A 17,928-nucleotide genomic window follows, 5' to 3' on the forward strand; every position below is an offset into this window, starting at 1 on the left:
CCCCGAGGCTCTGTCCTGGTGATGTAAGTCTGTGGGGCCCTGTCAGGGCCTGGGCAGCTTCTTCGTGGCCAGTCCCAGGAGGTCTGGGAGCTCCAAACTGGATCCAGAGGGTGGCCATGCTTGACTGGCTGAGGCCAGACCCGGAGAAGCCAGACGACAGTCTCATTTCCAGTGGCCTTTCCTTCCGCACCTTGGGCAGGGCCCAGGCGGGGGTCTCGGGTTTGAGTAGGACTTGGCTCAGTGTCCTTCCTTACTGCATTTGAAGCATGGGCCCGGAGGAGGCTTAGCCCCTGACTTACCCGCGGTTGGAGGACTGGCACTCCGTTTGGGGTTCGTGAGAGCGGTGGCTAGGAGCTGGAAGACCCCCTACTGGGCCTCAGCCTTGGCCTGATCTCGCTTGATTTTGGATTTGGGTCTCCTTGTCTCTATTATTAAAGATCTTAAAGATCAGGTTAACGAGGTCTTTTTGAGGGGTTTGTGGACCTGTATCTATTTTTGAAGTTGTGGCGTATGTCGGGGAGTAAAGGTGGTCAGGTCAGTGGAAAAAGAAACCTGAGATGCCTCTCAATCTGTGAGGCTGGACTTAGAGAATGGGACATGGACTCAAAGAGTGTGCCCTCAGTTCCTGCTGCCTCCCTCAGGGGTAGAGTAGACGTGGGAATAGAAGAGGCTGTTGTGGGAGGCAGTCTTTGGGAGGCCTGAGAATGAGTGTTTGATGGGAAAGGCTGTTTTGGAGCTCAGATTCTCAGGATTTGAGCTCTCAGGGACTGGGGAGAAGGCAGCTGCTGGTTAAGAGGGTCTGAAGAGAAAGAGCCTAGGCGTTTTTCAATTTGAGAAAGATTAGAGTGAGAAGGGAAATGGCCACCTGGATGATGTCCTCCATGCAAGGGGAACTGGCTGGCAACCTGAGAATTCCATTGCTGGTGGTCACAGGGGCGGAGATTAGGCGGAGAGCACAGGGGAAGGCGGGGGGGGGGGGGGGGGTTAGAATTGCCACCACTGCCAGTCAGTGGGCGGGACCAGTGTGTGTTAAGGAAAAAAACAACAATGGTTAAATGTACTCCTGCACTCCGGCGTTGAACTGGAAAAAAGAGAGCTTAGTCAGGGAAGGACAGGTTCAGGGTTGTAAGGAGGTGGCAGGATGAGACACGTGGAGAGGAATGGTCCACTGGGTTGAAAGAGTCAGAGGGCAGAGAAAGGGGTTTGAGAGGACAAAGAGGACTTCATGAGGAGGATCTGATGGGTGGAACATGAGTACAGCAAGGGGGGAGAGCAGGAGGGTGGGTGGGTAGGGGAAGCCTGTTTGTAGGAATCTTGAGGCTTCCTTGTCAGGTGGCAAAAACGATCTAGATCTCAGAGGATACTGGAATCGAAAATGCCATTTTTAGACCACAGAGAGACATTGTTGAGTTTATATTGTGGCCAGGTAGAGCTTCTTTGAGAGATTGGTGAGAAGACACCCTAAAGGTGAGGGGTTCCCTTGACTGGAGGAAAAGGGCCACTGAGAAGTTGGGGAAGGAATAAGAAGAGTCCTTCTTTTCCCTCAGCCAACCTGTAGAAAGAAAGAGATGAGAAAAGGTTCCAAGGTCGTCACCCTGAGACCTTTCCCATGGAGTAGAGCAGAGTTTTCCCAGCCAGGTACTTGGGCGTTTGTAGAATGTAGAACATAGAGCTGAGTAGATGGGAAAACTCTGAGGCCCTTCCAGGTCAAGGGAACCGGGGGGTGGAGGGGTCAGGGGGGTTTCGGGAAGGTCACTGAAGCCTACCGGTTAGAAGGAAGCCACGAGATTCCCACATGTCCTGGAACGGCAGGGTTTGAGAAGTGTTCTGAGCAGACCAATCGACTCAGAACCATGCTTCCAAGCAGAGCCAGAGCAGGAGTCAGAAGCTCGGGGCTAGGTTCCAAGGATCATCCATGCTCACCCAGGATCAGCACCATTATGAAAGATGAAACAGAGGGCCAGAGATCAGGGACCAGGACACAGGCTTCATTGGAGAGAAGACCCCTGCCAGCCGACCTTCCAGAGGGAAAAAGAGAGGGCGTGCCAGGGTGAAAGCACCTTTTGAGGGGAGGAATGGAGGGGACGGGGCTTAGGGCACTCAGCACATGCTGATTGGTGGTTTCATGTAAGGCACATGATTAGGGACCTAGGGACTTAGGAATTGGGGGCTTAGGGTATTTGGCAGGTGCTGATTGGTGGTTCAATGTATAGTCCATATAAGGTGTTCAGGAATGTTTGGGCTGCAGGTGGAGTTTATGTCATACTCCGCCCATCAGTTGGGGGAAGGGAGGATCTATCAAAAAGATACTGGTATTAGAGATTACAGACTCAGAATGCAAACTCATCTTTTATCTCCATTGATTCTACTAAATAATCTATATATTCTGTAGGGAAAAAATACCTAGTAAAAATGAATGATTTCTATATCTTCTTAATAAGGTTTCAAAAGTTTCCACATTAACCACTTTCTTTGTTACAATTAATCAAAATATCAACTACCAAAATTTAGACCTTTTAAAAAAATAGTTTATTTGTAATAACTATCTTCAATAACTCTGTATTTATATTTACCCTGGGGAATGCACAAGTATATATATTGCTAGCTTTAATATATATTTAAAAGGTGTACTCTTTATACTATTGCAAAAGGATAAGACTCTTCTCCCCACTCTAAAAATCTCTTCCGTACTGTACGGAATTCTCAATGCATTTGAACTAAGACTCCGGAGCACTCGGCAAAGAAGAGTTTGGGACAACTGACCAGAGCCAGGTTTTCTCTCTTCTCAGTTAGGCAACTGAAAACAGGAGCTCTAGTTTTAAATAGTCAGAGCAAAGTTTAAATATTAGAAAAATAAAGAGAGGAAATGCAACAAGCTTTTTCAAAATACATGCCTGAGGTGAGAATAGCTTGTTATGGCAGCTTCCAGATGAAATGTTTAGTTTTGAATCTTCAGGCTCATATTCTGCTAGTCTTTTTTCTCAGGTCTCTGATTTAGTTATTCTTCTTGGTTAGAATTTCTTTTATGTTCTATAGGCTGCTGTTGGTTGGAATTTCTTCTCTAATTCCTTTTCAGCCATGCTCAGCTGCTCCTGAATCCTGGGTAGGTGATGCTTGGCTGTCACTAGATTCTCCTCCAGACACTTCTGATTTTCTGTCTCAAGTGTCTTCTGAAAGCCAGTCTTTAAAGCAGCAATTGTGTTTTCCACTCAAGTCTTGGGCCTCTATAAAATCCTTTAGATTTCCTCAGTCAAGCTGTAAATCACGAAGTGCTCTTTCTAGCTTTGACTTTTCATCCAATGAGTTTGTAGCCTGCATTTCGATGGTCTTCAGCCTTGACTTCAATTTCTCATTCTGTTCTTGAAGTCTTCAAATTTCCTTGTTTCCACTTTTTTTTTAAGTGGATCAAGTTTTGGCTTTATGATGTCTATGACAGGCTTATTTATTTATTTTAATTTTTTAAAATGTGCCTCAGGCATGAAACAGCTCTGGCCACCAACACAGGCATCAAGCTAAGATGAACTAAGGACTGTACATCTGCTTTGCCCTGGATTGATATAAGAACACCACCAGCAATCAGATGTCTCATTGCCCATTGCCAGGGGGAATGATGGGCTTTTTAGTGGAAGATGTCAGTTCTGCTTTTCCAAATTCTGCAACTTGTTCTAATTACTCTGGTTTCAAGTTCAGAGATATCTCTTTGCAGCTTGAGGTGCCACTTCTCAGCTTTCGAGAAAAGCTGCCCCAGAAGTAACTCTTGTGGCCCATAGCCTGCAGCCCATTCAGAACTGCAGAGACTTTGTCTGAGGTGAAAGCCTCAGACCTCGCCCAGCCTGCTGTCCTTGAGGTCTTGGAAGCAGGAATCTACAGTTTTGAGTGAGTCTCAAGCCTCTTTTTGAACGGACAAAATGCATATAATTAATAACTTCATTTTGATGGTGCTCATTTAGGCCCTACTCTGCCAGGTGGCAATCAGCAGCCTTGAGGACCAAGAGGGGCCAGGCATAACCCCACTAAACTGAGCACTGCCCCTGGTTGGACCACAGGGGGTGCGGAGGGAGGGCGGGTTGTTTAGAAGCCTCGGGTTGCTAATGGGAAGGGAGGACTAGACCTTTTTTAATCACTACAGGTAACATCAAATATCTTCTGTAGCTATCAGTAAGGAATGAAAATTGGCTTTATACAGCAAAATAAATAATCACAACCATAAACAATAGAGACAGCAGATGACTTTTATGAACAATAAATGAGTCCTATAATTTAATGTTTTAGATCAGCCGGTGTGACAAGAATTTTTAAACATGCAATACCTGACTATTTGGTCTGGGGCATTGCCCTCTTCTCTCTTAGACTGTTGAATAAAAAAGAATGACAACAGCCAACACAACAATCACTGGCCAGTGTGAACAAATCAAAATTTTGCCTAAAAAATACATCTTTTAGAATGACGCAGAATTTTAGCAATTGCATTATGTGTGCCATGAGATGAAAAAGGTTGAAAATTGTTGCTTTAGATGAATTAACATTAAATGAATTAGAATCACAGATGGGGCTTTTCTTCCTTTGAAAGTATGTTTTAATTGAAAACTTAAAAGTGAAAATATTTGGCAAGAAATTGGTGGTTATTTTATCAATCCAAACTATGCAATCAGTTTTGTGATGTTTGCTAAAGACATAATTCTATCATCTCTAATAAGGTAGTATTTTTTTTAAAGTGGGGCTTTTTAGGTTGAAAGACTGCTATGCAACTCTTATGAATCTTTACTGTGAATTCATTATAATGAATTATTATGAAATGACTGGGATAAAAGCAGCAATCTCACCAGGACAAAAGCAGCAATCTGGCTTGCTGGGAAGTTCCCACTCCTTTAATCATCCTATGAAATTGATACCATGGAGGAGAGCTAATGTCACATTCGAGTGTCAATTTAACTATTCCTGAATGATGGCATTTAGTGGCTTCTAACATTGACTGCACCAATGTATTTATATTTATAAAGGGTGATGTGAACCGTGGCATTAATTATTTACTATTGCAATGCCCCCTTCTTTCCTCATTGTCTACATGGTAAATATAGTGTAGAAGTAAATAGAGTCTAATATGGTAAAATGACAATAGCTGTGGAGGAGATTTTAGATGATACTTGGGATTGAATTGAGTATATGTCAGAACTAAAATATGATTATTGTAAATTATGCAACATCAACTAGATCATTATTGTAGCCCCTTCACTGACTTTCTTCACAGCAGAATAACTTACTTAGAAAAAAAAACTAATCCTATATAATAAAAGGCTAATATGCAAATCAACCGAATGGTGGAACGACCGGTTGCTATGATGCACACTGACCACCAGGGGGCAGACACTCAACAGAGGAGCTGACCCCTGGTGGTCAGTGTGTTCCCACAGCGGGAGCACTACTCAGCCAGAAGCCGGGCTCACAGCTGGTGAGCGCAGCAGCAATAGCGGGACCATCTCCCACCTCTGGGGAGTGGGCCTAAGCTATCAGTTGGACAACCCCCGAGGGCTTCCAGACTGTGAGAGTGCACAGACTGGGCTAAGGGACACCTCTGAATGCACGCATTTCATGCACTGGGCCTCTAGAGTATACATATTTGTAAACCTAAGGAAACCCCAATGTTTTAAATACTTAAAAATATCTCCATTTAAAATTCTTTTTAATTGAAAGATTAAAAGTAAAATCAATTAAAAAATATTTTTTCAGGCTTTTCTCGTTAAATTGACATCTCTGTATTAAAATGTATTACAAAGTCCATAAATGCTTATGTTGTATAATCACTTTGAAACATTACTTTTGTAAAAGTGTAGTGGTCTAGAACAGGTACAAAACACCAATTCTTGATAATTCAGTTCAGTAGAGAAAAATAATATAGAATTCATTGTCATATTTCTTTCTTGTTTAGGTTGTCTTTAGTATGATTCTAATTCCTATACATACCAGTGGCCCAATTTCTTAAGAAAATCACATTGTAGAAGAACTTCAAAGCAATAAAAAAAGTATCTTCCCTCTTTATTTGCATATCTAGAAGAAGTTTGCAAAATCTTTTTGTTCCTTTCCATGTAGAGGAGTTAGGGCCTCTAATCCACTATCCAGAAATCTGTCTCTGACATCAGCCCACCCAGCCTTAGTTGTTTCTCTCCTCCTTTTTTCTTTGCCCCTACTTCCTTTTCTATCCTGCAACCAGTTTCTACTCCCTCTGGTGCAATTTCCCAAATCAAAATCAGTGTCTAGTGCTCCTTCCCCTCCGACCACTCTTCATTAGAAGGCTTGAGTGTGAAGGTACACACACACACACACACACACACACACACACACACACACAATGATAGAGGCCATTGCCAATCAGGCAAATTTAAGTTCAATTTTCCTTAGCAGATATTAAAGGGAATGAAGCTCTGAATACTCCTACCTTAATCATTTTCTGTTTTAAAAGAGAAATGGGTAGCCATTTTCCAAAGAAATATAGGAAGATATATTTTGATATGGTGTATTTTCTCAGAACTGTCATTCTCCTTTTTAAAAAGTCTAAACTGTTTAAGGTGGATTTAAAACCACACTGTACACTTCCAGTTTAATAAACACAAATCCAAGAAAAGTATATAACAGATGTCTCTACTTGACAATGATAGACATTCAAAAATATTTGTTGAATAAATGATAAAGTGAATGACCAGATATTCCTTCTCCACTTTTGAGATTAACTCCAATTCACAAACTATTTCCTAAAATCTTCCCACACCAGGCTTGTTATTCTTTACACTTTTAGAGATTAAGCCAAGGTGATCATGAATGATTATTTGCATACATTTTCAATTATCAAAACAGCTATATTCACATTTTCATGCTACTGCATCAAATAGCTATATAAAGATGTCTAACTAATATGAGTGTCAGTGTTAACTTTGCATTTGGCCAATTCATGTCTAAATTTACCTTTCAGTGAAAGCGACAGGCTCGATGAAGTCCTAAGCTTTAGTTTAATGACCTCCAGTCTTCACAATTTACTTCCAGCTGCTAAGTTAAGATATCTCATTGATTACAGAGATTCAATCCTATGAATGTGAATTCTGGATTCCCTTTTCTCTGACTTGGTGATTATATAAAACTTCTGGCATTTTAGACATTAGATATTTTGGAGTAACATTAGAATTTCATTTGAATGTAAGGTCTTCTCTACACTTGAGTTCCATTTCATTTCCAAATAATTTCAAGTTTAGTCCTGGCCTAGTTTTCAAGAGGCTGAGCTTATAAAGATAGGAATAAAGTAGGGAGAAATAAGGAAGTAAACTATGTACCCTAGACATAATAAAGGTTAGTTGGCTGGATAAAATTCGCTCCAGATTACATCCAAGGTGTAGTAACCAAGGGCACTGTGAATTGAATGTACTTAGCTTTTTATTGGCATAATTGCTAATAGTGGTAATGTAATTTCCAGCATAGAGATCAATCCATATTGAGGGAAGCGGAAGTAATAATATAACTTCCCACCATCCATGCCAGTATAACAAACATAGTGACGTTTAAATGATTAACCAGAAAACAAATTAAGGACTGCTACACATAGTAGAATTATTTAATAGTGTGTGACATAGAATCAATCATAGTAATAATTTCTGTTCAATGAGAAAGACTAAGGAATGTTACCTGCCTAGTTTTTCAACCAAAATTTCCAAGGTATTTTCAACAGCCCTTACCACCACCCCTTATGACATGGCAGGCAACATTTTGCAGCCATTCTTAAGAAAATAGACAGGAATGATGTATACTAGTATTTTCTAGTACTAAAGTTAAGAACTTATTTCTCTAAGGTTCAAATTGCTTGTATGTGTTGAGTGAAAAATTATCAATGATAGCAGCCAGTTTAAAAGAATTCAGTTAATAAAAACTCTAAGTTTAAAATATAAGCATATAAAGCATAGATTCCTGAGAATTCATTGTGATTTCTCCAAGTGTTTGTCCTCACCAGTTTGTGGCTATACTTTTGGTGCCATTTTCTCCGTGATTGAAGGAATAGTAACTTTTTTTTTACAGAGTTCCTCCCCTCAGGAATCCAGGGTGTTCTAACTTCTTTTCAGATTGTTGCTCATTGCTGTAGAGCTGCGATTTTCAACTGGCGTTAAGTGGGAATTTTTAAAACATGCAATACCTGACTATTTAGTCAGGTGCACTGACCTCTTTTCGCTTAGACTGTCAAATAAAAATGACAACAGCAACACAACAATAGCTGTCCAGTGTGAATGAATCAAAATTGTATCTTTTTCTTTTTTTTGGTCACATTGGCAAACATATATTTTTTGGTGTGCTGCAGACTTTTAGTAATTAGCTTCTGTGTGCCGTGAGAGGAAAAAGGTTGACAATCACTGCTGCAGAGTCGCTAGTTGTGCCAGGACTCCCTAACATGTCCATGGCAGTGCTTGCACATCTAGAGCATTGCTGCCATCAGCAATGCCAACATCGCCACCTATATCCTCACCAGATACATACGGGCATCACTAGAAACAAACCACGCCCAGGGCCAGTGGAACCAGAGCAGATCGCGGCACTTCAATCACATATTTATGCTGGTACTGCGGAGAAGTGAGAAAAAAATTGCCCTTTTTTGTTACTGTCCCATGAGGGCTTGCACAGATTTACTCGAACCTCAATGTGCCAGTGGTCAGAGATGAATTTTTTTCAGGTACCATCCCAGTTAGTCAGGTGTGTACTTTGCTGTCTCAGTTTCACAGAAGTGCAGCTCTACGCCATAACATTCCTGTCCTTATGAGCCCAAACCCAAACGGGAGTGGAGTATAAATCTGCTGCATCCTCTGAGAGCTGGTGCTGGTAGAGCTTAAATTCAGCCACCTGTCACCGTCACTAGCTGTCACCTGTGGGCATGTAGGCCTGACTTGCTCATAATTGCTTTAATGCATTGAGGGGAAGGTTTCAAGTGTAAAGCAAAGTTTCATAAGTGCTCCAAGTGTTACAGATATAAGTGTAATGCAGCTCTTTCAAAAATCTTTGCTGCAATTGTTACAACTAAGGAGTGCTACTCTTTGCCCAAGGGAAGGTGTATTTTATGCTGGAGCAGGACTATCATTCATGGTTAATCTCAGCCAATGGCACTGAATCGTGTTCTCAGGCCCTTGCACTGTATCCCTCAGAATGAATTTTCTCCCAGTGTGTCCTACAATATTTCCTCTGTCAGGAAACATATTTCTATATTTCTGAACATCATTGTGGAAAGCCTTCAGTCCACATCTTTTCTGCTTACCCTTTCACAAAGTTTCTCAGTCCTTATCTGGTATATGAATAAGTCAGTTCATCCACTCTTGATATTTATTTGTTATTCACTTTGTGCTAGACAATGATGTAATCATAGAGAATGCAAGAGTTAACGAAATAGAGAGGTGCGATTGTAAACTCATATAACTCTCTATAATAATAGAATGAATACATTTTTTAAATAACATGACATGATGGTACGTGCTAAAATAAAACAAGGAAGTAGGACTATAGGTCATGTTAGGAGTGAGGATGATTTTTAATTTTACATAGAGTGGTCAGGGACCGCTTGCATATGGGTAAATTTGAGCCAAGATATGAAGAAAATGAGGAAGTGAGTCAAAGTATCTTGGAGGAAATTGTTCTAGTAACAGTGTGCAGAAAGTATTCAGAGCCCAAGGAGTGAGCCTCCTAGGTGGTCAAAGAAGGAATAGACATAAGGCTAGCGTTGTAACTCCATAGAACAGCAACTTTTATGTTCCTTCTCTAGCCCAATAAAGACTCCCATTATAATGAAAGGGAAAAAATAGTTGACATGATCAATCTACTGCAGATTAACAAGGTCACAGATGGGAATCAACAAACCATTAAAAACCAAGATTAAAAAAAAAAAGTTGAGATAGTAAGGTAAAATAATGTGCCTTGCCATCTATAGTTAAGGATATAATTCCTTAGGGTGAAGTGATATAAAGATAATGCAAGCGCTAGCTGGTTTGGCTCAGTGGATACAGCTTCAGCCTGCAGACTGAAGGGTCCCAGTCAAGGGCATGTGCCCTTGGTTGCAAGCTCAATCCCCAGTAGGGGGCATGCAGGAGACAGCCAATCAATGATTCTCATCATTGATGTTTCTATCTCCCTCTCCCTTCCTCTCTGAAATCAAATGCAAATACTAGTATATGTCAGCCTTGCATTATCTTTATTTCTTTTATATATATATATATATATATATATATATATATATATAAAAGAAATAAAGATAATGCAAGGCTGACATATACTAGTATTTGCATTTGAAAGCATTGGCCCAAGTTCACTGCTTAATAAGCAGCTTATATAGTGTAGAGAGTAGCAATTTTAGAGGAATTAAATATTCTCAATTGATTCATTGTTTTACTTATAAGTTTTATCAAAGATAGAAACTTTTAGCAATGGAAATCCAATTACAAGTACATTCAAATCTTGCTGCTTTTAATAAATAGCTAGAACAAAAGAAAAGTTAGCAACATACTCAGGTGCTGCTTTAAAGAATTGCAATATTTTGATATGCCCAATTTAGCACATCTCTCTGGATATGGACCATATTCCTTCATTTAACAAAAAATAATTAGTACTATTACTTTCAGGGATCTGTTTTAGATGCTAAGATGTAACAGTGAACAAAACTGCATCATGTCAGCAGCAAGGCAGTTATATGTTATGGTAACTGAACACATACAGGTGTACCAATTAATAATAGCGGATTTTATAATAAAAAAACACATGATAATTTCAAGAGAAACATCAAAAGTGCTTTATTCAAAGTAATGTCCATTGTTAGCTACACATTTCCCCCATCTTTTAGGTAATTTGTGGATACCGTCCCAATAGAACTTTTCTTGTTTTGAGGCAAAACATTCAGAGACCCAATTTTCTACTTCTTCATAAGTTTTGAAGTGCTGCTCAGAAAGTGCGTGTGCCATCAATCAGAGCAAGTGGTAATCTGAAGGAGCAAGATCTGGTGAACATGGTTGGTGGGTTAATGCTTCCCAGGCAAGATCTTTTAACATGTCTTTAACTGGTGCATCATCATGAAGCAAAATTACTTTGCCATGTCTTCTGGAACATTCTGGTCATTTTACGATCAAAGCATGGTTCAAATTGATTATTTGTTGTCAGTAGTGATGAGTATTAATGGTTTCACTTGGTTTTAGAAGCTCATAATACACCACACCTTTCTGATCCCACCAAACGCAGAGCATTGTCTTCTTTCTGAAGCGATTTGGCCTTGCAGTCAATGTTGATGGTTGACCTGGATCAACCCATGATTTTGTGCATTTGGGATTCTCAAAATAAATCCACTTTTCATCGCCAGTCACAATTGGATGCAAAAAAGACTTTCTTTCTTGCTGTTGAAGCAACATTTTACTGATGACTTTGGTTTTCCATTTGTCTTTCGTTCAGTTGATGCGGTACCTATTTTTCTTCCTTTAAAATCTTTCCCATTGCTTGTAAACGATCGGAAATTGTTTGCTGAGCAACGTTTAATCTTTCTGCAAGTTGTTGTTTTTATAATTTTTGTTGTTGTATTTTTTAATATATTTTTATTGATTTTTTTACAGAGAGGAAGAGAGAGGGATAGAGAGTTAGAAACATCAATGAGAGAGAAACATCGATCAGCTGCCTCTTGCACACCCCCTACTGGGGTTGTGCCCGCAACCTAGGTACATGCCCTTGACAGGAATCGAACCTGGGACCTTTCAGTCCACAGGCCTATGCTCTATCCACTGAGCCAAACCAGTTAGGGCTCTACAAGATGTTTTTGAGTTTGACACACATCTTCATCCAATAATGCTTATAATTGTTGGTCTTCAAACTTTTTCGGTTGCCCTGGTCTTTCACATTGAATCATCACTTTTAAAGCATTTAAACCAGCGTTTACAAGTATCTTGAGATGGAGCATGTTCACCATCAGCTTCCCGAAGTATTCAGCAGCACTTTTCTTCAAAATAAAGTAATGAATTAAAACTTCCCGCAAATGCTCTTCTTTTGGCATGAAATTCAACATTTTTAAGAGTAAAAATATCTATGATGTTAACACCTTCAGCAAATTTGACATATGAAGTTTTGAAGCTTTTTGTCATTACAACAAAATATCATACATATCAAATTGCATATATATCAACATATGTGTAACTCCATCTATTGAAAAAAAAATCCGCATTATTAACCAGTACAACTAGTAAAAAGACTTTAAACAAAATTAGTCATTAGAGAAATGCAAATTCAACTATAATTATATTGCATACACACTACTAGAATGGCTATAATAAGAAAAAACTGACTATACCAAGTGCTTCAATGCTATAAAGAAACTAGACCCTTATACATTGCTGGTGGCATTAAAAATGGTACCATTACTTTGGAAAACACATTGGAAGTTTCTTTAAAAGTTAAATATACACTTTTGGCATGACCCAGTAATTTCATTGCTGGTTACATACCAAAGAAAATTGAAAACATATGTTCACACAAAGACTTGGACATTTATGTTCATCGCATCATTATGCAAAAGAATGAAAATTTGAGAAAATTCAAATGTCCATAAAGTGGTGAAAGTAAACACAAAATATAGTCTAGCTTTAAAATAACATACTTGTCAGCAATACAAAGGAACGAACTACTGTTTACATGCTACAACATAGATAGGCCTTAAAAAATAGTATGCTAAATGAAAGAACCAGCCATAGTATGGTTCTATTCATTGTATGGTTCTATTTCTATTTAGTTACCAGTAAGGGCAAGACTATAGGTACAAAAGCAAATAAGTGGTTCCCTGAAACTGTAGGCAGGAGTAGGAGTTGATTGCAAATGGGCACAAGATAGCTTTTTTGGAATGAAGAAAGTGTCCTAAGACTTGGCTGTGTTGACAGTTGACAATGGTATAAATATATTAAAACTCATCAAAATGTACACTTTAGTGGTGCAGTGTATGCTTTAATAAAAGCAGGTAAAGACAAAACAAAACAAAGAAATGAAAGATTGAAGAGGCCAGTGTGGCTTTCATAGAGTAAGGTAGAGAGCCATAGGGATGCAGAGAGAAGTGTAGCCAGGGGCCTCATCATGTCATCACTGTAGCCTGGATATTAGAGTTTGGACTTTATGCATTTGTAGCACTTTATAAGTTTGTAGTGAATGCATTGAGGATTAGAAAGACGGTAATTAATTTATTTTTAAAGAATGCTCTATGTTGACTTACTGTAGGTTTAAGCTTGAAGTAAGACAATCAATTAAGACGCAAGAAATTATGGAAGCTAGATCAATAATGGTGCAGTGGTTGAGCATCTACCTGTGAACTAGGAGGTCATAGTTCGATTCCCAGTCAGGGCACATCCCCAGGTTGTGGGCTCCATCCCAGAAGGGGGCATGCAGGAGGCAGCCAATCGATCATTCTCTCTCATCATTGATGTTTCTATCTCTCTATCCTTCATTCTTATTCCCTCTTTTAAAATCAATAAAAGCATTTTTTTAAAAAAGAATGATGGAGTGGAGGGTGGTGAAAGTAGTTTGTTTTGAACTTTGTTTGAAAAGTAGCACTTCCTAATGGATGTGTTTGGGCCACTATACTTTTGTCATTTTTATTACCAAGTAATGTGAGTAAATAAGAGCTTCATCCCATTTCCGACCCTTAGCCCAATACTGAACACAACCTAAATCAGTACTTAAGTCTCAAACTTAAGACTTAAGAAGGAGCCACTGATAGGAAGAAGATGACAGAAGATTGATGCATATATATTACTAGAGGCCCAGTGCATGATTTAATCATGCACGTGTAGGCTGTCTGTCCACTGGTCGGGACCGGTGTGGCCGGCAGCTCCGAAGTCCCTGGGCCCCTAGGGCGAGGTGGGGCGGGGGCGTGGTCCTCCTGCGGCTGGAGCCCAGGCAATGGTCTTGCCTTCGCCTCCCGCCAAGGAAGGCTGGGGCCGCCGCCTCCTCCTCTGCCTTTGTGGAAACCTGAGTCCTCTGCAGACTGCCGCCAGACTCCTCCCCCGGGAGCCGCGCCGCCTCCAAACCTCCAAACGCCTGGCTCGCTGCCCCAGAGGCCCCTTTTGTGCTGCAGCACAGCCATGGGGCAGACGCTGAGTTCACGCCGCCCCTGGCAATGCGAGCTCAGCGTCCTGCCGGCCCAATCACCACCCCAGCCACTCCGAGTCCCGCCCCCTGTGTCTCCCACTGGCCCAATCATGGGTGTAGCGGAGTGATGGTAATTTACATATTACCTTCTTATTATGTAGGATAATTATTAAAAACAAAGAAAAGAACTCCTTTTTGTTTTTTAATGTAGTTACTTTTTACAGTATTAATAAAGCTGCGTTGAAATGGCTATGTCAAGTTTCATTATTCACCCTTAAAATGAGGCATTCTTATTTGGGAATGCAAAATATTACTACATACCTTCATGATAGCCATACAAAACAGCTGAGCAAAATTAGTCAACTGTACCTTAATTTTTATAATATATGATGTATAATATGGCTAACAGCTTTGTACTCAAGTAAATAAAATGTAAACCATGGAAATCTCTGAGTGAAATTTCCCTTTCCAAATCTGAAGTATAATTTTCTATTAAATAATGTATTTTATTTTTGAAGGATAGTTTTAGTAATTGAAATGTTGAATGATAATTTTGAAAATTGTATGAAGGAAATAGTTATAGCAATTTATCTTTGTTTTTTTATAGGCTGAATTTACAAAACTAAATAAATAACCTGTAAATTTTGAGGGATCAAATAATTTAGAAAGAAACAAATTGTAAACCTGGCTTCAAGTATTCTCATATTAAGGGTTTTATAATTTTCCTATTCAGAAAATTTTAAATTACTACCACTTATTACATGGAGAAAAATAAAAATAAATGGCCATTTATGTTAAACTCTATCAGTGAAAAAAAGTTTTTGCCAAGCAGCTTAAATTATAAACTCCACATGTAAAGAAATGTTCACCTATTTGCCTTTGTTTATGTAATGAATGCTAGGTGACACTTTTAAGAGTATTCAGAGTTAGTTTCATTTTTTCCCTTGGAATATAAACTCTGTTACCTGAAGCAAAATAATTGTCCCATGTAATGGTTCTGATTATTTTAATGTTTTCATAATTGGTTTACTAATTTTGGAATCTACCTAGCAAGAACAATTTAATAGTTATAAAAATGTCTTAACAGATTACCGCTCCCCCAACACCTGAAATGCAGAGATAAGCAAAAGTTTGTTTCTTACGTATTTAAATACCAAAACAGATGTTCATAATTGTCTGAGATGTGCGGTTCCAGTCTCTTTCCTTGTATCTATGCCATTTCAGCACATGGGTTTCTTCTTGTCTGTCTGTATTAAGCTAATGGGTGGGAAAGACCATGGAGGATCTTACATGAGAGGATTACCTGGATCAGGCTGGGAAGAAGCACATATCAATGTTTTCCTTTCCAACACTGGTCAGGACTCACTCACATGGTCACAGAAAATAATTGGTTTCTTTGTCCAAAAATAAAAAGAAACCAGCTTGGTAAATAGCCAATAGTCTCTACCACAACTATAAAGGAGGTATACAGTACTTTCAGATAGCTAGAGAAATAATCCTTAATTAAAAATTACTCTGCTCAATGCTTATATAATGATCAGATCAGAATGGGATCCTTTTGTCCTATCATTCCCTCCATTCCATGGTGGTGTTTCTTTTAATACTAGTTTTACTGAGGTGTGATTTACATACCACAAAATTCATCCTTTTATTATTTATTTGTTTTGTGTTCAGTTGTCTTTTTTAAGTTTATTTTTATTGTTGAAAGTATTACATATGTCTCTTTTTTTCCCTTTGACCCCTCTCCCTGGGCACCTACCCTCCCTCCAAGGCCTACCACTCTATTGTCTGTGTCCATGGGCTATGCACATAAATTCTTTGATTAATCTCTTCCTGCCCCTCACTTTCCTCTCCCTCTGAGATTTCAAATAAACTGATAAACAAAATAGATCCAAAGACATGGAAGTATGGAACAGAGTCTGTTCCATACTTCCATGTCTTTGGATCTATTTTGTTTATCAGTTTATTTTGTTCATTAGATTCCACATGTGAGTGAAAGCATGTGTTACTTGTCTTTCTCTGACTGGCTTATCTCTCTTAGCATAATACCCTCCAGGTCCCTCCATGCTATCTAAAGGGTAAGAGATCCTTCTTTTTTATAACTGTGTAGTTTTATATTGTTCAAATATACCTGAATTGTTTGTTGTTGTTGTTGTTTTTAATCCATTTATCTACTGTTGGGCACTTGGGCTGTTTCCAGATCTTAGCTATTGTAAATAATGCTGCTGTAATGGGCAGAGAGAGGACCTAAGTAGACACTTCTCCAAAGAGGATAAGAGACATAAAAAAAAAAAAAAAAAAAAAAAAAAAAAAAAGCTCAATGTCACTAATCATCAGAGAGATTCAAATTAAAATGACAATGAGGTATCACCTCACACCTGTTAGAATGGCTTTCATGAACAAATCAAGTGCTGGCAAGGATGTGGAGAAAAAGGAGCCCTAGTGCACTGCAGGTGGGAATGCAGACTGGTGCAGCCACTATAAAACATAGCATGGAGTTTCCTCAAAAATTTTTAAAAATGAAACTGCCATTTGACCCAGTCGTCCCACTTCTGGGAATATATCCCAAGATTCCCAAAACACCAATCAGAAATTCATCCTTTTAAAGTACACAATTTAGTATATTTTTAGTATATTCAAAATGGTATGCATCCAACACCACTATCTAATTTCAGAAAAATGTTATAACCCCAAAAAGGGGCCCTGTACCCATTAACAGTCACTCTCACCCACTTCCCAGCTCCCAGCTGCTGGAACTCAACAATTTAATTTCTGTCTATATGGAATTGCCTAACCAAGAAATTTCATATAAATGGAAGTATGCTCTCTGTGGCCCTTTATGTAATGGTTCTTTCACTTAACAAATTTTTAAGTTTGATTCATGTAGTAGCATGTATCACTACTTCATTTCTTTTTATGGTTCAATCATATTCTATTGTATGGCTATGCCACATTTTGTGTATGCATTAATCCATTTATGAATAGTTCTTTCCACTTTTTGTCTATTATAAATAATGCTTCTATGAACATGTGTGCACAAGTTTTTGGGTGGACATATGTTTTTTTCAATTCTCCTGGGTACATACCTAAGAGTGTATATATTATAGGTCACATGGTAACTGTATGTTTAACTTTTTCAGGAACCTCTTAACTGTTTTCTAAAACTGTTGAAACATTTGCATTCCCACCACTAATATATAAGGCTTCCAATTTCTCTTTATCTTCATCAACAATTATTATCATTTATCTTTATTGTTATAGTCACCCCAGAAGGTATAAAATAGTATCTCATTGTGATGTTTATTTGCATTTACAAAATGACTAATGACATTGAATATCTTTTCATATGCTTATTAGTTATTTATATACATATCTTTTTGAGGAAATGTTTAAATTCTTTTCACATTTTAAAATTGTGTTATCAACCTACTAAATGAGAAACTATATTAGCAAATGACATAACTGATTTGGGCTTAATACCCAAAACATATTAAAAACATTCAACTCAATAATAACAACAAAAAATAATTTGATAAAAAATTGGCAAAGAATACATACAGATGGCAAACAGACACATGAAAAGATGCTCAATATCACTAAAAATCATCAGGGAAATGTAAATCAAAACCACGAGATACCAAGTTGTCAGGCAGGCCATTATCAAAAAGTAAAAAAATAACATATGTTGGCTAAAGATGTAGAGAAAAGGGAACCTTTGGACACTGTAGGTCGGATTGTAAATTGGTGCAACCGCCATGGAAAACAATATGGAGATGGCTGAAAAAATTAAAAATAGACCTACACTCATAT

General features: G+C 38.7%; 1 pseudogene across 1 annotated transcript; it reads right to left on the bottom strand.

The window, feature by feature from the left end:
* Window positions 1-1,117: 1,117 nt before the first annotated feature.
* On the bottom strand, window positions 1,118-14,445 carry LOC307096727 (leucine zipper transcription factor-like protein 1; annotated as a pseudogene). Its single transcript has 4 exons — window positions 14,440-14,445; window positions 3,600-3,953; window positions 2,895-3,427; window positions 1,118-1,363 (listed from the first exon to the last, which is right to left on the bottom strand). The product of its transcript is annotated as a leucine zipper transcription factor-like protein 1 (transcript).
* Window positions 14,446-17,928: the final 3,483 nt, after the last annotated feature.

The sequence above is a fragment of the Cnephaeus nilssonii genome, assembly GCF_951640355.1.
Source record: "Cnephaeus nilssonii genome assembly, chromosome: 3".
Taxonomy (NCBI): Eukaryota; Metazoa; Chordata; class Mammalia; order Chiroptera; family Vespertilionidae; genus Cnephaeus; species Cnephaeus nilssonii.